At 34.5% G+C, this 27,892-nt stretch overlaps 1 long non-coding RNA gene across 7 annotated transcripts; it reads left to right on the top strand.

Moving 5' to 3' along the window:
* The first annotated feature begins 1,346 nt into the window (after positions 1 to 1,346).
* Positions 1,347 to 27,892, top strand: LOC149796531 (uncharacterized). Of its 7 annotated transcripts, none has more exons than XR_016421718.1 (5): positions 1,347 to 2,001; positions 3,781 to 3,851; positions 10,202 to 10,338; positions 12,607 to 19,716; positions 25,189 to 27,892. It is a non-coding gene; the product is annotated as an uncharacterized LOC149796531 (long non-coding RNA). The 7 variants fall into 7 exon arrangements; XR_016421719.1 differs by lacking the exon at positions 1,347 to 2,001 and adding an exon at positions 2,585 to 2,859; XR_016421714.1 differs by lacking the exons at positions 1,347 to 2,001; positions 10,202 to 10,338 and adding an exon at positions 2,586 to 2,859 and having other exon boundaries at positions 12,607 to 15,557; positions 16,359 to 19,716.

Here is a 27,892-nt window from a genome sequence, read left to right as displayed (position 1 = left end):
GTTTAAAATCCAAAATCACACACAAACAAATTGGTCCTTTTCAGCTAGTAGCCTTGTTTAAAAATTAAGTATATGGGTATATAAGTGAACTATGTATTTCGGGATTGTTTTCTTTTCGAAACTGATGTGTGTGGTATGTACAACTTCCACAGTTACTTCACAGTACAATATGTAGACAGTGAAATACGAATAGCCGGCTAGGAAAAAGAACTAGCCACTCGTAGCAGTAGACAAGTGAATTTAAAAAAGTAGTACATGCATATCTAAAAATAAAACGGCAGTGATGATAACCACTCTTGACTTGAAACATGTTGTTTAGTACACGTTTTAAAAAAAAAATAATAAGAGAGAGAGAGAGACAGAGACAGAGACAGAGAGACAGAGAATGGGGGTAACGTTTGCACTGTCAAAATGGCATTCGGAATGTAGGTACACTGCTGTCGGGCATTTCTGCGCACCTAAGGTTTTCGTTTCCAATATTGAAGCAAAAAGCATACCGAATTGACAAAAATAAAATACAGCAATGCTTACCAATTGAAAAGATGCAATTGTCACCTGAATATTCTGTTCAATATAATACTAATTTTGGACACGGGTGATACCCCCCGCCGTTTTCCTGACTAGCGATATGTCGGCCTATTCTGCGAATAGCTTTGAAAAGATGTAATGTTTATCCATCTTGATATATAAATTAAATATATTACTTTGGATTGTTTCTGTCGGCAGTTCAGTCGAGTAATTAGGTCAGGTTTATAGCTAGTTTTACAAAATTCAACGTAAAAAAGTTAGTAAAGTTTAACATTTTATGAAAAATAAGCTATGACGTGGAAGAGAAACAACAATGAATAGGATGTAATGTATTTACAGCGTCTTGTTGATGGAGAAAAATTACTACAGAATTTAGAAACAGACTATACGCCGGGAATTTGTTGAGTATGTATGAACTAGCGGCAGGTAGACACGTCGGGTAGCAGACGATTTTGTACGTATTAGGACAACTTGCAAAATTGGAAACTTGGATTAAAATACAGTTTTGTTTTATGGTACACATTTCCATCTTTTATATAATGTATTTATTTGTATGATTCCAAAAGAGGAATTTTCTGGGTTACATGTTTAAGAAGGTCATGGAGTGGGTGTTCACGTTGCCATTTAGAAATCACCTTTTTATGTGCATTTCGAGTCTAAATGTGGGATATTTTTGTACACTTTATGAATATCGCTTTTTTTAAATTAATGTACGATTCTTCTTTCTGGATACAAAATGGATTTTCGACCCAAAATAGCACGTGATCAAATGTTTACAGAAATGACGTATCGTTGCGCAGAATTACCCGACGCGCAGAATAGGCAGACATGGCGGTATATTTGGCTACATTTGGGCTTGGGTTGAAAAACATTTGCTATAAGCTGCTGTTGACCACATGTGCTTGAATAGAGCTTGATACTGATAATCTGAAGGAAACAAAAACTCGAACTGAGTGACAAAATTACGACAGATTACTCCTATGATTCGTTCTGACATAGGACCCAGTCTATTACACCACAGGGGCTCGTTACAAAGAAAATCGAGGGATGGGGGGTTCTAACCTGTAACTTGTTACAGGTTAAAACCCCCATCCCATGATTTTCTTTGTAACGAGCCCCTGTGATTACACTATAAAAATAGTATTCAGCTAATGTGGAAATGTGAGAAAGCTTGCCAGTAGCTTCTCGTGGGTCGGTGGTTCTTTCCGGGGTTTTCCCAGGTTCTTCCTTCATGATTAATACTGGCCGCCATGTAAAGCCTATCGTGTGCTGAACAATGACTATGTTCCCTACAACAACAATAAAAAATAGTATCAATCCCCCTCCATAATAGACAGGGTCCTATGTCAGAACGGGTCTTGGGGGTAATATGAAGTAATTTTGTCACTTGGTATGATTTTTTTGCTTCAGACTATTACATTTGTCAACATCAAGCTCGTGTTGAGCACCACTGGCATCGACTTAGCAGGTCAGGTATATAATCTTGTTATGCATTGTTTTCTTATAGCTATTCTTTACAGACCCTTTGACCACACTTGCGTATTTTATTTTTCTTGTTGTATTGTATTATTTTGTATCTCTTGTAGAATCTGATGTAAAAAAGCAACTGGAAATTGCGGAGTGGGTGTGAATGTGTGTATGATTTGGCTTTTTAACGAAGCTTTAACAATTATTCTGTCATATTGCTGATGTCTGCAGTATGGAAGTGTATAGTGATGTAGTCTGACATTACAACCCGTTTGTTTGTACCCCTCCCACCGATTTAAATAATGGAAACCTAAAATGTGATAAAAAAAGTGCAAATAACTTAGCCAATTTATTCATTGACTTTTAGTTTCTAACTTATTGTGAGTAGAGTGGCCCTTACACCGACATCTTATGCGCGTTTCATGCTTAACTGACGTTTTCATTGTAATAGTGGGATATGCTCGGATCCATTTTCGGTTTCTGAACAAGTCCATTTTCAGCAAAGGGGTGTATCACGACTACAGATGTACATACATAAGTCGTCTGCTTCCGATATTTACAATGTCATATCAAGCAAAGGAAAATAATGACAACTACAAATTTGCTTCTCATGTGGATTTAACAAGCGGGTTTAATTTCTATGTTCATATATGCAAAGGGATATACTTCCAAACTCTCAACGTTATGTAATTTACGGAATTATCCGGCAGTTGATGAACAGGATGAACTACGTCATTATGTTGTCTGAGGGAAATAAACTAGCATATAGAGTACGCAATATGGCGCCGTGTGAGTATAGAAAGTCCATTAAGCATGAAATGGTGCAGAGGATGCCAGCATTAGTGCCATTCTGGTCACAGTCAGGTTAGAATTTATAAATCAATGATTCAAATGACTTAGTTCTGTGCACTCTTTATCACATTAAACATTCTCGGTTTTTAAATCTGTAGCGGGGTACAAACAAACGGGGATGTAGAGTCAGGCATACTATCAGTGGGTTATCATGGAGCATCATATCCCACCCAGTCACATTATCCTGATGCCAGGCCGACCAGTCCTAACACTAACCTCCTAATGCTGAACGCCTAGCGAGGCAGCTGTTAGTACCATTTTTATAAGTCTTTGGTATGACTTGGCCATGGTTCAAACCTGTGACCTCCTTCATCCGATGTGGACGCTCTAACCACTAAGCCTGTAGAGCAGTGGTGAAAATGTTAAAAGTGAAAGCTTGAAAAGGAAATCTCTAAGAAAATCAAGAGAAATGGCCAGAAAGTCAAAATAAAGCCATAATAAAGACTTATCATCATTTATTCACTCTGGCCCTTCAGGGTTACAGATGGTCCCTGTTGTAACATAAAAAGTGAAGCAGACGATGGGGGGTTGATAGTGAAAAGTGCTTTGTATGTAAGGAACATCAACCAAAAGTAGCTGACAATTGCATATCTTTGGTTTTCACAATATGGGTACAATGAAATTTTCATAACTACAAACTCTGGACCCATTTAATGTGTTGTTGTAAGCATAAGGTAATAAGGAGGAATGGCATATCTATATGCCCATGCCATTTGGAAGAGTAAGAACCACAAAAGACATATTCTTGAGTAAATATGTTTATTTTGGATCTTTCATAATTCATGTTACCATTGCTTTCAATGTACTTGAAGGTGAGACTTTATATTTTTGACTGCACTCTAAACAGACTGGTTTCCAAAAATGGTCACAGAAAGATGTTGACTTTGCACACAGATTTCCATCATGACATGGGTCTTTTTCTTTTTCTTTTAGTTTTCTCAATGTCTTGAAGTGGACAGGTGATTTGTGTTCAACAGACTAATGAAGGTTTAGTTTATATAAAGGTATGTGCTTGTATCTTTGTTCTAAGTTGCAATATCATGTAATTTTACAATGATGCTTAAAGTTACCAAAATTGGTGAAAGTAAGCTAAATTTGTGCATAAAAACTGTCCACTGCACCCTAAGCACAGACAAGGCAAAGCAATGAACAATTTGTATCCTCTCACTAAGGATGTTTTGGAGGGGATGTAGCTTTATGCCCATTCATTTGTGTATTCTTAAGTTAGTTCATGTGTTCCTTCATTGCATCCTTTGTATTCTTTGAGATTTCACCTACACTTGTGAACTCAACAAATAAAATTTATCCATTCCCAAAATAGGTTACTATGCTCCGATTTTCACACTTAGTTATGCTGGCAAGATCTCAGACTATATTTCAACTACACAAAAAATTTGTTTATGGTTGCATCTTAGAGATAGTCAACTACTCAGCTAGGCCAATGGGTTCCAGTTTTCATGCGTGGATGACTTTTTTTCATCTCACTATCCATTGTTACACCTTAAGTTTCATGAACTCTGCTTCACCTACTCTCATGAAAATACCATACCATAATAACCTAGTTTTCTTTCCAGAAGAAACCTTTTTTAGCTATCCACATTTTACACACTTAAGATCTGAAATCCTTTTCAATTTCATGCATGAAATTTGACACGCATACATGCATGTCATTAAAAGTAAGACAGCCATATTATATATTAATACTTATTGCAAATTAATACTTTATCTGAATGGATGATTATATCAACATGGCTTTTTGTTAATTATAAAAGGCTTCTTATAATGTCTTCCAGGTCCTGTTTGGATATAGTGCCAGTCTGACATCCAGTATATTCACTACATCAGACAATTTGTAGATCTTATTATGGTTGAAGAATGTCAGATATGGTTTCAGAATTTAGCAGCTAAAAGCAAAAAATGGTCTTAAGTTCATGGAAATTCTTTTTGGTCAGTAGAGCATCAACCCACCATGGGACTCGTGTTTTGTTGAACAGTGTAAATAATTGCCCATTTCAGAGTCACAAGCAGAAGAAAACAAAAAAAAAGTTCCAACCCAGGGGGTAGACTATCCAGGTCATCAACATGTTACACACTGTATAGAGCTCTGCTTAAAAAATGATTTTCAGTACAGTTACACCTTCAGGACATTTGCAAGAATTAAGTACATGTGTGAATCTAATCCATGAGGCTATTGGTAGCAAAGATCTAGTCATGAAAGGTTTAATGCATCTATTTATTTGACTTGGAAGCAAAGATCTAGTTATGAAAGGTTTATTACATCTATTTATTTGACTTGGAAGCAATGATCTAGTCAAGAAAGGTTTATTGCATCTATTTATTTGACTTGGAAGCAAAGATCTAGTCAAGAAAGGTTTATTGCATCTATTTATTTGACTTGGAAGCAAAGATCTAGTCATGAAAGGTTTAATGCATCTATTTATTTGACTTGGAAGCAAAGATCTAGTTATGAAAGGTTTAATGCATCTATTTATTTGACTTGGAAACAAAGATCTAGTTATGAAAGGTTTATTGCATCTATTTATTTGACTTGGAAGCAAAGATCTAGTTATGAAAGGTTTAATGCATCTATTTATTTGACTTGGAAACAAAGATCTAGTCATGAAAGGTTTATTGCATCTATTTATTTGACTTGGAAGCAAAGATCTAGTCATGAAAGGTTTATTGCATCTATTTATTTGACTTGAAAGCAAAGATCTAGTCATGAAAGGTTTATTGCATCTATTTATTTGACTTGGAAGCAAAGATCTAGTCATGAAAGGTTTATAGCATCTATTTATTTGACTTGGAAGCAAAGATCTAGTCATGAAAGGTTTATTGCATCTATTTATTTGACTTGAAAGCAAAGATCTAGTCATGAAAGGTTTATTGCATCTATTTATTTGACTTGGAAGCAATGATCTAGTCATGAAAGGTTTATTACATCTATTTATTTGACTTGGAAGCAAAGATCTAGTTATGAAAGGTTTAATGCATCTATTTATTTGACTTGGAAACAAAGATCTAGTCATGAAAGGTTTATTGCATCTATTTATTTGACTTGGAAGCAAAGATCTAGTCATGAAAGGTTTATTGCATCTATTTATTTGACTTGAAAGCAAAGATCTAGTCATGAAAGGTTTATTGCATCTATTTATTTGACTTGGAAGCAAAGATCTAGTCATGAAAGGTTTATAGCATCTATTTATTTGACTTGGAAGCAAAGATCTAGTCATGAAAGGTTTATTGCATCTATTTATTTGACTTGAAAGCAAAGATCTAGTCATGAAAGGTTTATTGCATCTATTTATTTGACTTGAAAGCAAAGATCTAGTCATGAAGGGGTTTTTGAGTAACGGCAGCTATAGGTGGAAGCTAGTAAAGTGGGCTCTGTAGATTTTGGCAGCTATAAGTGGTTATTTTTACAGTGAAATGGTTCATACTTGTTGGGATTATGTGTGAATATTCAAGGAATGCAGGACATACAACATTACTAGTAGATCTTAATCAATTTTGAAAAAAAAATGTTTTTCCACTCAAAATTCAAGTATGATGGAATAGAGATGGAAGTTTAGAGGTACAGTTTTGAGACATTCCCTACCTGATCTGTTTGACTCATTTACTTACTTCAGTGTAGTTTGCCTTCAATTGTAAGAATTGTTTGGCACATGGTGAGTAATAAATGTCAGTGTCACAACTGAGTAGTGAGAAAAAATTAGTCCAAACAAGATTATCTACAAGCATGAGTGGAAAGAAAGATCAAGGCAAGCAACAAATAAAAACCAGGTTACAGAGTGGCACCGTAATGGAGACATCTGACACAAGTATGAGTGAATCAACCTTGAGTACAATTCAGCTGGACTTGGATGAAATAAAGCAAAGTCTCAGAGGGAACATTTCAAAAGCGGATTTTACATCTGCTATTGCTGACTTGGTGAAAAAAATATGACCTAACAGAAATTGTCACAACTATTGTGAGGAAATTGTTAGAGAATGTGAAAGAAGATCTGAGAAAGGAGATAGTAGTAGAAAGTGAAAGGGTAGTAAAGGAGAGGATAGGAGAGTTGATGGATAGGGTGGATTCACTGGAATTTGAAAACCACCAATTGCGAGAAAAATTACAAGAAGCAAAGAAGGAAAATGATAAAATGAGGATTGACATGAAAGATTCTGAGAGGAGATCAGAGCAAGCAAGTGCAGCTTCAAACCAAATCGAACAATATTCAAGGAAGCTGAACATAGAAGTTTTAGGGCTGGAGGAGGAGGAAAATGAAAGTCTGAGAGAGAGAGAATTCCGAAATTGGTGAAGGAAGTCACAAAGATTAATTTAGATAACAGGGACATAGTGGCTGTGCATAAGATTCCAGGTCGACAGGGACAACCAAGGCCAGTGATTGTCAAATTTTGGAGTCAGGATTGTAAACTTCCAATTATCAAGAAGCGGAAAGGATTTTCTGCAGTACAAAGGAATTAGACTGGTAGAGGATGTAACCAGGCTGAATACTGAACTTATCAATAAATTATCTAGGCATCAAGAAATTGACAGTGCATGGTACTTTAATGGATCTGTGTATGGTAAAACCAAATCAGGAAAAAGGATAAAATTTGACATCTATGATGAAATTGATGAGAAAATTAGATTATACGTGTAATATGCAATTCTGTGAACTTATGAAATTGACCGAATAGGTATGTGAAGTTTGTTTTTATACTCCTTTTTCTACTCTAATTTGTTTTAATATTTTGTTTATAAGACACTTCTTTCCCTCACCAATTTTGTCCTTAATTAATATGTTTGTTTATTCGCTGGTCCAGTGTCATATCTCTCCCTAATAAATTCTCTCACTAGTTTATAAATCATCTTTCACTCTTATACTCTCATATACACATTTACTCAGTTGTTTACTCACTTTTTTCAACATTACTCTTCCATGATAAATCTCTCAGTCTCACATTTTTTGCTCATACATTCAGTCACCCACCACTTCCATGTATGCGCTCTTTCACCCTTTCTTTTTCTTCCCTTTTACCCCTTCTTTCATTCATTAAGTTGTAATTTATATTCTTTTTAATCTGTGCCGTTTGGTTTACAAAACTGTCTTAGCTCCGGAAAGGTCTGTCAGAGGTGCATAATAGTTATCGCAAATGGAGTTGTTTCACTTGTCCATAGTATACTGTATTAATGTTAAACGCAGCCAAAGCTACAGCATTTACTGTAACACCATGGATGATTTTATTATGGATGTTTGTATTCTGTGTGAGTGTGAGTGTGAAAGCCATGCATATGACAAACTCAAGGTGATAATTACTTCATACATTCCTGTACAAGAATATGTATGTGTAAAATTTCTGCTGTTATCATGTATAATAACATAAAAATTATATCTATTAATGTTAGAGGCCAGCAAGGTTCAGTCTTAAAACGAAGGGATATTTTCCACTGGGTAAAACAAAAGAATGTATCTATAATTTGCTTGCAAGAAACTCATAGTACAAAGAACGATGAAATATATTGGGCAGCTGAATGGGGATACAAATGTATATTTAGCCACTGCTCTAGTAAGAGTGCTGGGGTTGCAATATTTTTTAGAAATACTTTTGAATTTGTAATTCATAGAGAAAGATGTGACAGTTAAGGGAGATTTATTATTTTAGATATTACAATTAATGGCAACAGAATAACCCTCATGAATTTGTATGGGTATAATGATGATAATCCTAGCTTTTTTAGAAAGTTAAAGGAGGAGACTTTATTTTTTGAGAACTCATCAATTATAATGTGCGGAGACTGGAATACTGTTCAAGACTTAGATTTGGATACTTATAATATTTTACATGACAGACACCAACAGTCTAGGGCAGCGATTCAAGACCTGAAAAACGAATTGGAATTAATTGATCCCTGGCGAAATTCCAACAAAGACTTAAAGATGTATACCTGGAGGCAAAAATCTCCCTTGAAACAAAGTAGACTAGATTACTTTCTTGTATCGGATGACATTCATATGAATACAGCTGATGCATGTATCTTACCAGGGACAAGACTGATCATTCAGCTATTGTTTTGAGTGTGGCGTTTTCAACGTTTCCAAGGGGAAAAGGATATTGGAAATTTAATACCCAACTGTTGAGGAACATTGAGTATACTGATTTGGTCAAAAAGTGTATAACTGACACTGTAAATGAATATTATGTAGGGGGAAATAAAGATGACTCTCTCCATGTTTCTCTTTCCTGTAACGACCAAATGTTCTTTGAAATTTTGAAAATGAAAATAAGATCTGAAACTATATGTTATTCTATTAGGAAATCAAAAGAGAAACGGGAAAAATTAAAGAAAATTGAGCAGGAAATACTAGAAATTCAGGGGGGACTGTCAAATAACATAAATGGGGAAATTCTGGAAATTTTTGAGAGAAAAAAAGCAGAATTAGAGGAATCTAGGAAAAAATGCATAGAAGGTGTTATATTAAGATCTAAAGCTAGATGGTATGAATTTGGGGAAAAAAGCACAAAGTACTTTTTAAATCTTGATAAAAGAAACTATGTTAATAAGACAATAAAGGAAATTATTTTAGATGATGGGACAAATATATCTGACCAAATAGATATTTTAGAAGCACAAAAACAGTTTTATATGGAATTGTTCAAAAGTAGAATTGCTCAGCTTGATGACGAGGCTACTCAAGAAACTCGAAATAGATTTTTTAATCAAATATTAAACTTAGTCAAGAGGAAAGAGAATCATGCGAGGTTCTGCTTACAATTAATGAATTCGGTATGTCTCTAAAACGGATGGAAAATGGAAAAAGCCCTGGCTCGGATGGATTCACTGTAGAGTTCTATAAATTCTTTTGGAAGTCTCTGGGGGGATTTATATGTAGATCAATAAATTACGGATATACTGTAGGAAAACTTTCAGATTTTCAGACTCAAGGAGTCATCACATGTCTATACCAAAGGAGGAAAAAGACAGAAGATATTTTAAAAACTGGAGACCTATATCACTTTTAAATACTGATTATAAGATTGCTTTGGGAGCAATTGCAGCTAGGATTAAAAAGGTTCTTCCATCAATAATCAGTGATACTCAAAAAGGATATATGAAGGGTAGATTCATTGGAGAAAACACCAGACTATTATATGATATCATGGACCAACTTGAGAATGAAAACAGATATGGTTTATTATTGTTAATAGATTTCGAAAAAGCCTTTGACTCAATTAACTGGATCTTTGTGGAAGAAGCTCTACAATCTTTTAATTTTGGTGATTCCGTTTGTAAGTGGTTTAAACTGTTTTGTAATGACTCTAATAGTTGTGTTGTAAATAATGGACATATGTCATCTTTTTTTAGACTTGAAAGAGGATGTCGTCAAGGAGATCCCCTTGCACCTTATTTGTTTATCATTGGGGTTGAGATTTTAGCTATAACTTTAAAGCAAAACGTGGATGTACGGGGAGTAATCTTTGACGACAGTGAATATAAATTGGGTCAGCATGCCGATGACGTTTTTATTCTTCTTGATGGATCTAGTTTTTCTCTTGAAGCAACTATGAATATCTTGCAAGGTTTTTCTCTATTATCGGGACTTAAATGTAACATAACAAAAACAAAAGCTATTTGGATTGGAAACAGGAAATTTTCTAATGAAAAAATATGTCCTGAAATGGGCCTAATTTGGTCCTCTTCTAACTTTACACTCCTTGGCATAGAATTTTCTCCTAATTTACAACAGATGGTGGAAATTAATTATATGAAGAAACTAACAAAGGCAAAACGAATACTGGCAAGCTGGAGTCAAAGACATCTGTCAATAGTTGGTAAAGTAATTGTTGTAAAAACTCATGTTCTGCCCATATTCACACATCTTTTTTCAGCACTTCCTAACCCATCAGCAAAAGTTGAAGCAGAACTAAATCGCACGTTATTTAAATTTGTATGGGGTGGAAAAGTAGAGAGAATAAAACATGATATACTAGTTTCCCCAGAAAACGAGGGAGGACTAAATATGATACACATATTTTCATTCATTAGGTATATTAAGATAAGATGGGTTAAAAGATTGCTGGAAAAGGAAAATGGAACGTGGCAGAACTTAGTCAATACAACTATACTCAGAAATAAAAAGGATATTTGGAATTTAGGGAGAAGGAAATTAGAAGAATTTAGTAAGTTCGTTAAAAACAGTTTTTGGAGAGATGTAATTTTGGCAGTATTTAAATGGAAAGAAGAACCGCAAAGTCCTAACGAGTATCTATCCATGAGTATTTTAAATTTTGTCCCCCCTAAAATGATCTATCAATACAAATCCTGGACAGAAGCTGGTTTTGAAATTCTGAATGATCTAGTAGATGATCACGGTAATTTAATACCTTTTGAGATAATAAAACAAAAAGCTGGAAGCGATGATTTCTTGAAATACTTCTCCTTAATATCCAGAATTCCTAAAGCATGGAAAGATGCCATAAAAAACCATCTAGTACATAATAATTTTGATAAGCAGGAGGATAAAATAACAAACTTGCGAAAACAAGATTCACTCAAGTTTGTTTACAAAGATCTTTTACAGGAAGCTAAAAGGCAACACACTCAGTGAAGCAAGAAACTTGGATGCAAGTATTTAATAAAAATATAAATAGTGAGGAGTGGTCTGATATATATAGCCGGGCAAAATGCTGTACCAAGGATACCAAGCTGATCTCTTTTAACTTTAAATTAATCCATAGAATAATCGCTACTAATGATTTTCTTAAAAGAATTAACATATTTGATGACAACAAATGTACTTTCTGTAGAAGTGAAACTGAAAGTATTGAGCATCTCTTTTATGACTGCAGTATTACTTCACAGTTTTGGTACCATTTTATTGAAGTTTTTGCACCTTTTTGCCCAAATATTGTACATCTGTCCAAAAAAGAAACATTTTTAGGAAGTGAACAACTGGACAGTTTGGGTAATTTTCTGCTTATATTGGCAAAATATTATATTTATACTTGCAGATTCAATATGAAAAATCCTTCTATTTTTGCTTTTAAGCAAATAGTTGCAATGCATAAGAACATTGAAAAATACACTGCTAAGGTAAGTAAAAAAGAGGACCAATTTCTTCAAAAATGGACCTCAACAATGAACATTTAACTTGTCTCTGACTTGATGGTAAACAGGAACAAAATACTGTAATATCACAAAGGCCATGTCACCAAGATTGTGTGCCATATGCATGTGTATGTGTGTGTGTGTGTGTGTTTTCTTTTTTACTTTCTCTGTAGATTGTATTTATTATCCCTAGATTATCTGATAACCAGAAATGTTTGATTGTAAGGTGACCCTGGGATGGTTCCCCGACCCATTGGTCAATCTATTATGGGGTTAAAAAAAATCAAAAAAAAATAAAAATCTAGTCATGAAAGGTTTATTGCATCATTTTATTTGACTTGGAAGCAAAGATGTAGTCATGAAAGTGTTTTTGCGTCTATTTATTTGACTTCGAAGCAAGAATCTAGTCATGAAAGGTTTATTGCATCTTTGTATTTGACTTGGAAGCAACGATCTAGCCATGAAAGGTTTATCACATCTAGTTATTCATCCATTACCCATAATGTTATGATAGAAAATTAATGCTGATCATTTTATCACAGCTTAAATTAAGATGATTCCAAGACATTTAAAACTGGAGTAAAAAGATAGTCTCAGAAAATTTCCTAAAGTATTTCCCACAATCTTAATTACGTTAATATTTTCCTTTCTTGAAAATCTAGGCCATGGAATACTGCCAGCGAGAAAATTCATGAAAGGAGAGTTCCTTCAAGAAGACTGTCTTTCTATATTGGGAAGGAAAAAATCAAAAGAGCTAGAACAAAAGCATGCCAGATTGGGAGAAGGTTGTTTTATGATTTTGTTTTCTTTCAAAGAGAGTAGATACTGGTATGTATGAAAAAGAAAACTTAGTGCATAATAGTATAGTCTTTGCTTACTCTCATGTTTGTACCCCTCTACAAGTTTCAAAAATGGAAAGCATCTGGGATATAAAAATTCTACATAACTTGGCAGTGATCATGCTGGGCTTCACCAGTTTTGCAAATTGCAATATTTTTTGTTATTGGTGACCAACTGTACTATCTGGCAATTTTTTTGGCAACAACATTTTTGGCTGTTAAAAATTGTATTTTCTTTCTTTGGTTTGGAGTGGAGAAATTCAAAAGCACCATGACAGGAAGCCACAAACTTGGATACAAAATTATACTAGAATCAATTTGTTACATAAACAAATCTTTTGTTTATATTGTCAAACCACCTTAACACAGCGTTGTTATATCATAATCCACTTATGCTGATGTCTGGCCTTAGTACTGCATGCTGTAATATAACCAACATATTTGTGCTACCTGACTAACTACAATGGACCACCTCTGAAGGCAGGAATGGGAACATCTACAATTGGCAAGACATGACAATATTTTTTTCTTTTCAAAAAATCTACCAGAAAAACATAGTTTTTCTGATACTTCAAAGAAAACTGATTATCTTTGAATCACTGATCATTCTATATATTTACTAAGCAAATGAAGAAGAAAAAAATATCCCAATGTTCTACAATTGTTTGATGTTGCCGCAGCAATAACAAATTGGCATTTGTTTGTGTCCTTCAATGAGGGCCTTTTGTGGCACCTTCAATAACACATAAACCTTCATCAAAGCAAGCCAAAGACCTTTGATCAAAGAAAGTCGGCAACAAACTTAAATAAAAGCTTTTTTTCATTTTTCATTGTGAAAGAAAAATATTTATTGTGCGAAGAAAGTTTCCTGTTTGCAACAAAAAAGTTCATGCTTACGATCACTACCAATGGCGGTGTAAAGCCCAAATTATTGTTCCAATATTTTGAAACAATAAATATCTGGCCGTCAAATTAAATAAAAGTGGGACATATTGCAAGAATGTTTGCTAAACTTTTTAATTTGTTCACACGTTTTCATTTCCCTATGATAAGCCTCAGCGTCATGGTAGATGTCTCAGGCTGACCAAAATCAAGGTCAATTTAAGTACATGTACATGTAGCATATAAATAACTATACAGCCATGTGCTACTAGGATAATATCGGTGTGAGTTGTTTTGTGAAATATATTTTTTGACAAAGGGATACAGATCAAACAAGGAATACATTTATGTTGGTTGTGTTTTCTAACGGGAATTGAAACATGAATTTTCTAACATGATCTAATACTTGAATTCATGGATTTGTTATATACATGTACATTATTTAACACATTTTGGAGTGTGCTACACAAATGTAAGTTGTCAATATACAAGTGTATTTCCGACTAGTTGTCTTCACTGATTCAAAATTTCCGTTGTTTGTTTGCTTTGTATTTTTCCTCTCAGTTTAAATCCTAGTCACTGATGACAGTTCACTTCAGAAATTTAACTTGTATGCGAAATTTCATCCCTCTCCATCTAAACATCCACTTATGTTGACAATATTACCTTGGTCCCAAGGTGTTGAGATAAATGGATAGTACTGTATTATGAAACGGCAACATGTTTTGAAAAATGGCAACAAAATATTGAATTTGGCAACTTTTTGGGCAACAACTTTTAAAAGCCACCATCAGCCCTGACTTGGTACTTACATCCATCCGTTTATAATTTATTAACAGATTGCTGCCACAGGGTCCCTCACATTTACAACTAGCATGACAGTCCATTTTCAGTTGTCTGCATCCATTATTTGCAGATTCTAGTTGTAATATTTCTGAAACAAAATTTAACAAATATGTAGGTGTATCTCTTGTATTCATGTGTTTAAAGGGATGCAACTCTCTGTGTGACAGAACTTTGTGGAATTTTTCAGAGCTTATCAAAGACAGCAAGCTTAGACATGACATAATGTTCTCAGCAAAAGTAGAATCACCCATGCAAATATGACAACTTTGTTACAATAGAAATTCACATTTGGTTTGAAACACCAATAAGCTGAAATTATTAGGGACCAGCGTGAGTCAGTCTTGTTAGAAATTAGAAATTGATTAATGATATTTTATATTCTTGATGCTTTTCATTTTGAAAATCAGTGTTTTTGTTTCCTTTTTACAAATGAATGGAGGGGTAGGTGACTAGTATAACAGTAAAGTAATTACTATTGGTAGGTTTAATGCTTACATAAAAATATAGTAATTTGTAAATTTAGAAAAAGAGAAAGATAACTTAATGTACATAAATATTTTATTTAATATAAACCAATTTGTCAATGTGATGTTTTACCCCAACCCCTTGTATTATACATGTATTTATAAGTCTGTAAGTGGAGCCAGGTAAGCTTTGTTTTTCCAAGTACCTAAGTTGGCTAATCCTCTTACGTAACCCAATCTTTGTTTGAGCTCTTGAGTGGAAATCTGGCGGGAATCTTTGTACATGGGAACACGTGACGTAGACAACTTCAAAGAGCCGGAAGCCGACAATGGTAGGCTGGACAGTACATGGGGACACACAGACTGACATTTTTATGATTGACAGTTCGATCAAACGACCACAGTCCGTCGCCATCCAATCGGGATGCGTTGTAGGTGGGACTTGATTCGAGAAACTGGCATAAGACTTGTACAAGCCTGAAATTCGTCAGTTGGTGTTTAAGAGTCGCAGTGACACACACTCCGTTAGCCATTCGTAAAAATTGGCGGAATTTAGGAAATTCATGAAATAGCTTCGATCAGGTAAGTTTGATGTTACATTGATTCTGCTTGATACGACTGCTGTTAATTGAAGAGAATTTGTCGTATGTATACATTTTACTTGTATTGAAGTATGAATAGTTAATTATGACCTTAATATTTTGCATTTTTTTCATGACTTTAGCTAGTACTTTTGTTTACGATTGATTACGATGTTGATTCGTTGCATCATTATTCATAATGTTACTATGTACACCTTATTTGTGAGGCGAAAATGTTCTCTTCTTTCGCTAGTAATATGTGTGCATATTATTTCGTGGATTATTACGTTTACGCCCTTTTGAAAGGACGATTTGTATTTGTGAAGAATTGTATTGCTCGCTAGCCGCTATAAGAATTAATATTGTAATTCTTTGCGTAGTTATATTTTGGTAGACAAGAAATTTGTTTACGTAATGATAGATTTTGCCATTGAGTAACGGATTGCCGGTTATCACCATTTGAATGTGAATATTGTGGATTTGGTACGCTTGTGTAGGAAATATATATAAATATATATAAATATATAGATAGTCATATTACTAATCGTAGTAATATTTTAGTACAATCATATTTGAAATATTTTGTATGTATAAACTGATAGGGCTCAGTATGTAGATATTTGAATCCTTTGTGTGATTGTGTTATGGCGCCATTTTTGTAAGCGGCGGAAGTGAATGGGAATTTCGATGTGTGCGCATGCGCGACCCAAATGTCCCGCCTTAAACTGATGGTTCAGTTCAGTGACGTAGTGTGAGGGAAGATTTTTATAACCCTATGCTAATGCATTATACCTTTCAACAGGAAGCTTTCGGGGGACGAAAGAATTTCAGAGAATTTCGGGGGACGAGAGAAGTTCAGAGAATTTCGGGTGACGGTGAGAGATACCGAGTGAATTTCGGGTGACCTCAAGGGATACCGTCAAGGGTTCCGGATACTAGAAGAGGAACCGGAAGTCAAGATAACGGCAAGGAACAAGGATTATAGAAGAGGAAGCGGAAGTGGAGATCACGAAAGGAGAGAAAGACAAGGGAACGAAGAGATTTAGATGAGTAGCATTCAAGAAGGGAAAAATCTCCTCACACTGTGAACTCAAATGATGATCAAAGGGATCATTGGGTGAAAGAGAGACATTGATTACTTTAAATTCTTTTAAATTTCATTTATTAAATTGTTATTGTTTAAATTTCATCTTTGTATTTCTTTTAATTTAACTGTCGGCATTGCTGACTGGGGGCTCGTAGCCATAAATATATTTAGTCAATAAATAATATAGTGTCCAGAATTAACCTTCTGAATAAGGACCAGGGGAACTTCTCATAATTCATTAAAGTCTATAAGAAGAACCCCACCCCTAAAAAACCACTACACCCCCACAGTCAACATTGACATATTTCATTTATAGTTGTATTTCCATTTATATTACTGTTCATGAGTGGAGGTAATATTTGAATCTAAATATATTTCCAGTGCATAAATTATGCAGATTCAGATTAGGCTGCACGAAATAATATTAGAAACATGAGTTAGTTACTTGTACATGTGGCTGACCTACAATGGGCCTTTATCTCGAAGTAGGTTTCACATATTATGTAGCTATTCCATCTCAGAAAATGCACTAAATTCACTGCATTCTTTATTGTGCATTAAATTGAAAAGCAGAATGGAATGGGTCTTTATTGTTCATTTGCTTGATACTGTACTTTAACCAGTTGACTACTGTACATATGGTATTGTAACTCAGGTGCAGCCATGATGCTTATTGGCTTGTGTCTTTATGTCTCCATCAGACTGGTTTACGTGACTTGTACCAGAAATGATAACGGACACTATATTAAGTTCTAAAGTTGCAAAACATGGGAGTGTTAAAAAAAATATTGATTTTGTCTTACGCTTAAGAGAGGCTTTGGGGATTCTCCTGACTACCGATCTTCTTCCCTGAGATTGAGCTGTCGGATAACCTTTCTTTTGTGAAGATGCCCAGGGCCAATAATTTAATCAAATCCTATCTAATGTCACTACTGAATGTCTCCATCTGCAACTTGAGCTTAAGCAACTGTTTGGTGCAGCAGTCACTATTTAATGTCTTTTCCATCTTGGTCATAGTATCCTCCAGTTTTCAAATTTCCTTTCTTGACCTACAAACTTCATCCTCTAATAATTTTACTTTTCTGCTGTCTGATCTGAAAGAAAGATAAAGTTTGTTAACTACAGATAACCTCTGGTCAACATTGTCTTCAGGTTTTAGCACATTAGTTTTTTACCCCACTTTATTTAATGGAACAGTTATGATCCAACTCAAAATTATGTAATCCCTTACACTTAATACACAACTTGTATTATTTGGAAAACTTTGTCACTGGTTGTATTTTAACTGAAGCTGACTAACCATAGGTATAGTCACAGGAGTCGAATGTTTAATCAATAAAATATGACAAAATATTTTCACAACATCATTACACCAAATAACCTTATCTGTATATATATTTTAGTACAGATATGGTTATTTCATGCTTTCACAACTTTTCGCCATGTTTGATTGATAAAACATCATACTTGTGGGGTATAGGCCGTAATGTTGCTAATGTATCAACTCGGACTCCGCATGCTGCAAATTGCTGCTTCAGGTTTCGTCACATTATTTGCATCTGTATGTGTACAGTTTGACACATTATCTAGTTTGTTTGTTTGGGTTTGTTTTGTTTTAATTTACCAAATTACATCATATCATAGAAATAGTGATGTTAGGAAACAGAAAACATTACAGAACATCTAACTTCCTATCATAGACACAGTACTGCATCTTGTATTGAGATCAACCAAGGTGGGTATGATTTAGAATATGAAAGCCGAGTAACGTGTAGTGATTTTCAAAAATTCGAAGAGCAAATCTAAATTGGGTCTGAAAAATATCATGTGTCATTAGTTTTGTTAAAACTAATATGATGACGTATTAAAACCACTAAAATATCCATATAATTTCCATTGAAATAATCGTGCATGACCAAGAAAAAGATACCGTAATTTTGATGATCCTGGCCGGATGCGCTTTTCCTCCTAATTTGGCTTTCACCAAATCATTTCCTTCATATTATTCATAATCACTTCTCTGCACTTCTACTTACTTATAAGAAATTGAAAATATTCTCATCTGTCTATTCCATGGGAGTCCACGTTTTCTTGTTCTAGGTTTTTACTTGTTGCAGAACTGTTTTTTTTTTTTTTTTTGCTCTTTTGATTGTGGGGTAAGGAAGCTCAGCTGCTGAAATCTTGCACGTATATTAACCAATCTTATCACCTCTCCTTTCACAATCATCTAATCAGGATAATCATTGCTTACATGTTTCGGTTCTTACGGCAAATTGGTAACTCGTGATAGTTACAAGTCAACAGAATATGTAGTTTATGACGGTAATGGACAAAAACATTAGAACAAAGTCAGTGAAAACTTTTATAGCAAGTACATGTTGTTCATACTGGCCAGAAAATATTTTTTCCATATTAATCTGGAACTATTCAGGTTAAGTACAAAAGTATTGAATATTTATACAGTATTATATCATTTTTGATAGATATTTATTCACCTTTATTTATATTTCACAAATATTGTGAGTATGTTTGAATAATGAATTTTTATGAACATTTTATGAATATAATGATATAGAAATGTCATAAACATTTTTAAGAGATATCTTAGTGGTGCATCAAAGTACTTGAATTGTTCCCAAGTTCATGACATTTCAGGAACTTTAAAGATATTATAATAGTTCATAAAAGTTCATCATTGTGTTCATAAACTTCATGTATGATGTATCAAAATTCATGAAATGTTCATGGACATTTGTTCATGAACTCAAATGATGAACTGATCATGAACATTTGTAGAACAGTTCATGCACATTCATGAACAGTTCCTGAAGTCATGAATTTATTCTCACAGGGGATTTTTTCTGAACTCTTTGTTTTGGTTGCCCCAAGAATGGATAGAAAGCTGAAAAGTGCCCAAATTAGAAATTTGTTGACTGTTGCCAAGAAATAAAAAAATGATCACTTTATGCATATAAATTATCTTGTACATTATGAAAATAATATTTTCAGACCCAGATTCAGATTCAAGAGCATTTGAACATGTTTCCATTTTTGGGGAACCTATTACAGAGAGGTAAATATGAAATTGCTGATCTATCCTGAAATACTGTAGAATTGAAGAATTGTTTTAACTGTAAGGCAAACGATAAGTAAGAAGTCTATTCCACGCCACAGATGGTGAAGGGCCATAAGGTATTTCCTTTGGCCAGGAAAATCTTATGATGTTTTCTTTGATGTCTGCAATTAATAAAGACACCATAAATGATTTTCAATACTAAATACCACAGGGGCATCAAACGACTCAAGTCCAGAATGATAGTGCCTATAATTGTACCAATTAAACTTAATTTATTTAAGTATTGTAGAGGCATGTTGAAAGAAAGCAAATTTTTAAGTAAATAATGTTTCTGCTATAATACTTATCAGATCACATTACATTGGATAACTTTCTTTGCTACCTCTCAATCCAGCCCTCATAGAAAGATGGAAAAACTCTTTTACTATATATTGATATAGACAAAGGGGAGCAACTGTTACAGATTAACTCCCTTTCTACATGTTAGGTGGCTATCAGTATATCCAGTTTAAACCAGTTTTTACTTGTGCAACACCGTTTATAGGATGCGTTCACATTGCATGGGAGGGTGGGATTGATTATTAGTAATGTGTTCAGGTAAGTATCCTTGCTGAAATTTAATTTACTAAAATGTTTGCTTTCTCTGGCAAATACATTACCTAATCACACTTATATTAGGAGAATAGGTAAAAGGAACAGGAAATGTTGAGCATTCTACCTCTACATGTGTAACCGAGATGGAACAAGATTGCTCTACTAAAAGGATGAACGTCTCCCAATGTTAGTTTAGCACAACAAGAGACATTTTTTTATCTGTGTGCACAGGTGATGTCTGTATGATTCTACTCTTGATTATTGTCTCACCATCAAAAGTTCCCAGGCGAATCCAGTAAAAGTGGTAAATTCATGTCTGCGTCAAGATTGTGCTTTTATGAATGGCGATTGGTCACTGTGCAATCTACCAATACCTCAATGAGATTCAGTTCTCTTCTTTGCAAGGCCATTGATTCAAATAGAAGCCAAAGAAGGCATTCTGGGCATGCCAGTCATTCACCAGCATCTGCTATGTCCTGAACTGAGACATTATATTTAAAATGAGGCTCTTGGGAGCAACATGTATTTCATAAGCTGGAATGTTCATTAGTTTACTTGATCCTGTGAGAGGTCAGAGCATACTTATTTAATAACTTTATATAGCCAAGTGGCCAGTGCTTATGGACATCCATCCCTGCCTCCAGTCATAGGAATACCTGCTAAAATTGGCATGGATATGGTCCATGCATCTTGGATAGCATCTGAGGTTATTGAAGGCTCCTGAAGTTTTTCTTTTCTTAACATTTCAATCAAGGAGAGTGAACAAAGCATTATTGTTTGTTGACTAGTGACAGCAAACTATTGTTAAGGAGGGACCAGGTTGTGTCATTAGAACACGTCATACCTGAACCATCAGAACAGAACTGCATGTAGTTCAGATCCACATATATCAAGTGTAGCTTACTCACTCTGAATGTCAAAGTTAATCTTATCATAAATTTCAAGTCATGGAGGATATCTGCTTCAGTGGGGAGCAGCGCAGACGATGGCTCAAACTTAGATATTCCATTGTGGGATAGTGCGTGAGTGTGGTCTGGTTATGTCAAAAGTGGACAGCATGCTAGAGATTACCTTGTTGTGGCCAAACTAGTCTCTTCCATGAAGTCGGAACTTGTCATAGAACAATATCCCTTGATTGTGATAGGGACTAACTTCTTGTTTTTAATAGAAAGAGAAAGAAGTGGTCCATCTGGGAATGGGTGCTGAGAGTGATGCAACATCACGTGACTCCAGTCACTGACAACAATTGATTTCCCCTTTTATGTCCTCATGTGGAGGATCCTCAGCTGTTATGATCCTCTCCAAGATTAAAGCATCAAGCTTATTTTCAATCAGGACATCCCTGAAAGGAGCTAGGAGTGAGGGAGAAGTTTTTCGGATATGGATGTAATAGTGTTACTTTGATTGCTTGAGCAGAGTGGAGGTCACCATGACTTGTCTATATATGTATGTTGCTAAAAGGAGAATATTGTTGATTTAGGATGTTTCATTCTTCAGTGGGCAGTTAGAGCTATTTCCTGATATTGGTAGTACCTCTGAAGGTATTCCCCTACAGTGATGACTGGTGATTGCCACCTTCTTGCAGATTTATGTCACCACAACCAAAATGTCCATCATTATCAGGAACATGTTTCCATGGATATGTTCTTCCCATGTGTGGAGGGCATTGGGAAAGGTTTTCATTTCCATGAGGTTAAGATGAAGAGCCTTTTCTTAAAGAATCAATATTCCACTGACTATTGCAGGTCCAGATGTAAACTGGTATTGTATCAAGTCCACTCCTGCTGTGATTAGGCCTGTGAAAATAGGACCGTATGAAAAACCATAATTGTTTGAGTCTTGGGTCCAAATCTGATTAACAGAGAGTAGTCTGGTGCCTCAGGTGGGTCACCAGAGGGTGTGGATGACAGTTTATTACTGACATTGGACTGAAGGGATGGGCAAGGAGAAACTACCTCTCACTGCTGCAAAAATAGGACCATATGACTTATTCTTGCTGATAACCACCATGACCAATTCTCTGGTGACAATGACCATTTCTCATTTATGTAACATAACAGGTTTGTGCAGAGATCATAGTAAATTGCACTGAAACATAAGTGCAACTCTTGAGTCTTGCTTTCTCACCTCCTCAATTTGACGCCCTACCAGAAGTGGAGAACTGAAATGGAGGGAGCACATAGGAAACAGTTATGGTCATTGGCAGCCTTTTTGGCTAGACCAAAGCTGCATGGAGTTGGTTAGGGAGGAAGTCAACACAGCATTTCTGAATAACTATAATCTGGAAAAGGTATTTATAGAGAAAATATCTCTGTACATGACTTGTTTTACCAATGAGAAATTTGCATGGAGCTGACCATAAAGGAGCTCTTTTGTTACCAGGATCATGAATGCTTCAAGAGATGTCTAGTAATGTTTGCAATCTTGGACCATTATGGCATGTTTCTGAATGATGAAATGTTGTTTTCAGTTACATCTGTCAAGGCACTGACATTGTAAGTAGAATGGATTGAAGGTAGAGGACGCCATTCTGATAGAGGAAGTATCCTATGGATTTACTTTATCAGTTCTCAAAACTAAATTCCATCTCCATTGCTGGATCAGCTTGTTCCAGCATTTCCATATTTTCATTTCATCACCACCAATGAAATGATGATGAAGTGTAATCAGTTTGTATTATTTTTTTAATCTTGAGCTGGTTTCCAAAATGCTGGATCAAGTACCTGTATTTACATCTCGTGTCCCACCTTCATGACCTTAAATCATTTAGACTTCTTGCACTTGTCATCTCAGACTTAGAAGTGTAATACTTGACATATTTCAGTCGCTGAAAAATTTCCCCAGTCAAATTAAATGTCAAAGATCAAGATCACATGACAATAATTAATGGTGTGATAATGCAAAAATATTAATACAATCACTGGATTTAAAACAAAAATTGTATGCATCATAAAAACAAACATATTTTGACTACTGTGCCACAGAAAAGAAATGTGGATGATTAGATTTAAGTTATTAAATAAATGAATTTAATGAGAGTGTCTGGATGATATTATTAGCAAGTGGCAACAGAAGTAGAACAATGGTTAAACAAGATATTTTCAAATAATACCTTATGTATGGTTTGAGTGGTTTTGATAAATATTTATTCCATGATTATTTTATATATTTAGTACAATTACTCCATGCTTAAGCTTGATTTTTAAGTCTAAAATTAATTTAAGAATAAGGTTTAATAAGTACTCAATTAATAGAGTTCACTTTATGTATTCATTTGCATAGCTCCACTGGCCTGGTGGTTAGAGCATCCATATAGGATGCAGGAGGTTGCAGGTTCAAACCCCGGCGGAGTCATATCAAAGACTTTTAAAAATGATACTAATAGCTGCTTCAATAGGCGCTCAGCATTAAGAGATTAGTGTTAGGGCTGGTCGGCCTGGTGTCAGGATAATGTGACTGGGTGCTAAATTTATGCGGCATGATGCCCCAGTGCTATACATCACTATAAATTGACACACTGCATCATTGTAGCAATATGACTGAAAAATTGTTAAAGCTACATTAACAGTCCAAATCACACACGCACACACACACACACACATTTGCAAACTTGAAGCACGATTGGCCCACCAGTTTTGGAGAAATCAGCCATTAATTTCCCACTGTTTCCAACACAGAAAGTTTACCTTTTTCTCATAAAGGTTCAATATTTGTGATGTGTAACCAACATCTCTTGTTAATGGTGTGTTAGTGCTGTCAGATCTGTTGAACTTGACCTGATAATCATGTGTTTGTTTTAGAGAGAACATTTCTATACTGACAATGCAAGTGTTCACTGCATTTTTAATCAGAAATTATCACATATGCTGTTTCATAAAATGACAAGCATTATGTAAACTGTAGGCAACAGTTATTCTTATGTTTGATCAAATCCATGATGCAGTTAATCATTACAAATAAAATCTCTTAATGAGGGAGGGGTAATTCGTTTCACCCTGGAGCTAGGGGATAGAGGCAACTTGAAGGTGACATATGATGATTGATGGCCTGTATCTTGATTATAATCTTGTTAGCCTTAGCTTTTAAACATGATATAAAAACTTAGAATTTAATGAAAATTGTTATAGTGACAACAAGTTTGGTGGCTGTAATTTCCTGTTAAGCTACCTTATTAACCTACCGAGCCCCTTATATACAGCTTACTTCTTTTTAACACCCACTGCATGGCAATGTGTCTATGTCAGACATCAGTTGAATCGAGAAAAAGTTTCTTCACATTACTTTTAAACTTTTATACGACACTTTAGATGAAATTATTTTGTGTATTAATTTGCATGACCCTGCTTAAAAAACCCTGCTTTGTTAACCAGGCCAATTATTAGCTCCTATTGTTTAATCAGCTAGCAATAATCTTGAACTATGAAAGCATCTTTGGGTTAAAAATTTGTCATACACATTGCTCAGTATTACAGTGACAAACTAAATTGCGTATAAAAATATGTCAGGATCATATGGTTGTACATACTGCCACCAGACTTAACACTGACGTTCATTCAGGATGAAATTGTATTCCATAACAAAACTGACACTAACTTATTATGAGCTTTTTGTAACTGCTGACAAAAATTTTCTGTCAGTTGTGTCTTTAGTAGTTCTAGTCAGGGTTGAGTTCGAAGTTTTCCTGATAGCAAGTCAACAACATTACAAAAGCTTATCATCAGTTGATAAGAAAATCCTATGCTTAGACAAGATAGAAAATTTGTATGATTTTCAGGCCAGATACATTATACTATAAATCCTTTTTAGAACTCATGAAATCTGACTGGTCTTATCAAACAAACTTGCACATGCATTTAAGACAAGTTTCTCTTGCAGTTGCAAACTATCAGAAGCCATCTCATAGTTACCCATTTTGTGGAATGCTGCAGACTCAGTGGGCCAGATATATTACCAGTAGGCACCTGGATACCCCAGAAGTTGCTGCAGTTTCAAAACCTCAAAAATCGTCAAATGAATACATAAAAAGCTTTTGGCAAATTTAGAGCAGAAGAGGTTTTAAAAAAACAAAAAAAAACCAAAAAAACCCCACGAGCTTTATGAAGAACATCTAAGTTTTATAGCAGAGAGAAAACATCTAAAAAGATCTTGTCTACTGTTCCAACTATAAAGGATTTTTTTTTACACAAGATCACATTATTATCACCACAAAGAATCATGTATGAAAGATGGAGTATTTAGATGTGCATCTTTTGCCCTTGATTTACACAGGTTGGGGAAAAATCAGGTGCATTTAGTATAGAAGTACTTGGCCACATTCAGCAGGAAGAGATGAGCAAAAGTCTGATCCTACAGTCATTTCAAGCCAAACAAGACTGTACCAGAAGAACCCAAGAAATGTTGAAGAAACTATGGAAATCAGGAAGTCAGTCATGTGTGACATGAAACTAATGGGAAAACTCTCAATTTTTTTAAGGAGAAGCCTGTTGGTCCTGTGTCAGTGGAGGACATGTTTGATAGAAATTTCAATATATTAGAACATGCAGTTGAAGTAGTAACTGTTGACAAGGGCAAGTTAAAAGATTTCAAAAATTGCTCTAGTTTTAGATTGTTCCTGTTTATAATGGACAAGAGCAATGGGAGAATATATCCAAACGAGGTCAGACAAGCATAAAAACTATTCTTTAAACAACACTAAATGACATAATTGTTATTTATATTAGAAAAGGTTAATTTATGTTCTAGCATTTATATTATTGGAAACATTTATTTTTCTTAGGATTCATTTTTGAATAATTTTCAAACACTTTTATTAATTGTAATAGACTTTATTATTGATTTTTTGTATGGGAGAAAGGTTATGACTAGACAAGTCATAGATATTTCTGCAATTTTGTGGAAATACATTTTTTTGTGCATTTCTCTGCTTTTGTGTTCTGTGTTCTACATCAGGTATATTGAAAGACATAGTAGAACCAAAAATAGCATGTTTTGCTTTTTGTTTCATTACACAGCACAATAGAGTTGTCTACAGACATAGGTTTACGTAAAAGGTACTGAATCTTTTCAAATGTCTTGAAAAAAAAAAATTGTGCAGTTATATTATGACTTGAGGTTGTGTCCTATTCAAATTGATTCTCTCTGATAAGCATTTTAAGAGTTATCCACATGTTTATTATAATTATGTCTGCCCATCTGTCCTGCACACTATTTACTACGTAACATATCCAAAACCTTTCTGAGATATCTTGTGAAACTTGGTATGAATTTGTATCATGACAAGAGTTGTCACCTATGTAGAATTTACCTTTTTCAGATTAGTACTTTTAGAATTATCTCCCCATTCCACCCACCTTCCTATTTACCAGAGATGTGTGTGAATAACGTGCGAAATTTATAATAATTTGTGCACTTTGAAAGCAGTGATTTGCAATAATTCCTGCAAATTAGTTCAAAATCTTATTAAATGTACTCTGCAAAGTACACAATTTTGATTTAAATTTTTAGCTTTAAAGTGACCATTTTTTGGTCTGGCAACTGTTCATATATCTGGGCTCTTTTGCTTGACATGAATGGTTGTTAAACTAAATTTAATTGGCACAGTAACATTTTCATTGTTGTTGGCCAATACAGCTTTCACAAAAGTCAATGAAACTGAGACAATTTGATTTCCTGAAACGCTGCCTACTTTACAATTTAAACTAATCTAAACAGTCAACTTTAGGATCTCTGCATTTACTCCTTCTGAATCGGAAAGTGGAATTGGCATTGTGCAAGTTGATTTCTATTGACCTATTTACATGTCTTAATGTATTTGGTAAAATTCACACATTATAACTAAATTAACCAGGAAACATCGTATTCTAAGAAATTTAGTTTCATTCCATTTTTTACAACAGGATAACTTGTATCGTTTGCATTTAAAAAATACTGAAAATATACGGCTGTTTTTGTTTTTAAATATTTCGTTTGAAGAACATTGCAAAAATGGTTTGTGCAATAAAACTAACTTGTTTTATTTTAAAATGGCATGGACCAGACTTTATATTACCGTCATATGAATGTTGAGTACCAAATTATATGGGTTCTCTCTCTGTCTGTCTCTTTCTCTCTTTCTCTCTCTCTCTCTCTCTCATTTGCTAAGCATTCTGTGGGTGGTTGTGAAGTTATTAGCAGCAAACATTTTCAGTGACAAGTCTTTATAATACCAGAGATCTTGTTTTGCAGCTATTGACATTAGGAGGGTTCTTTGAAGTTATTTACCAGATTTTATATGAGAATCAATCTTCGGGATCTAGGTTACCGTTACTGAAAACTAAGTTTCGTTTCTATTTATATCTTGTGCACAAATTCTATACATCCACTATAAAATTTTGATGATTTTGTTTTGTTACATTTGTAAATATTCTAGCATAAAAACCTCTTTTAGAGATTCTGTTCAGTGTCGTGACACTGTGAGTCCTGATTTTAAATTCATCCAATTTTTAATTATAACAATGAAAACTAATATAATTTGTAACGATTATCATTTGACTGACATGTTCTGTCCATAAATATAAAAATAAATTCTTAGAAACTTTGA

The sequence above is a fragment of the Sinohyriopsis cumingii genome, chromosome 6 (assembly GCF_028554795.1).
Source record: "Sinohyriopsis cumingii isolate HCF-2022 chromosome 6, ASM2855479v2, whole genome shotgun sequence".
Taxonomy (NCBI): domain Eukaryota; kingdom Metazoa; phylum Mollusca; class Bivalvia; order Unionida; family Unionidae; genus Sinohyriopsis; species Sinohyriopsis cumingii.
Note: the sequence above shows the minus strand (reverse complement) of the source record. Positions and strands in the feature narration are given on the sequence as shown.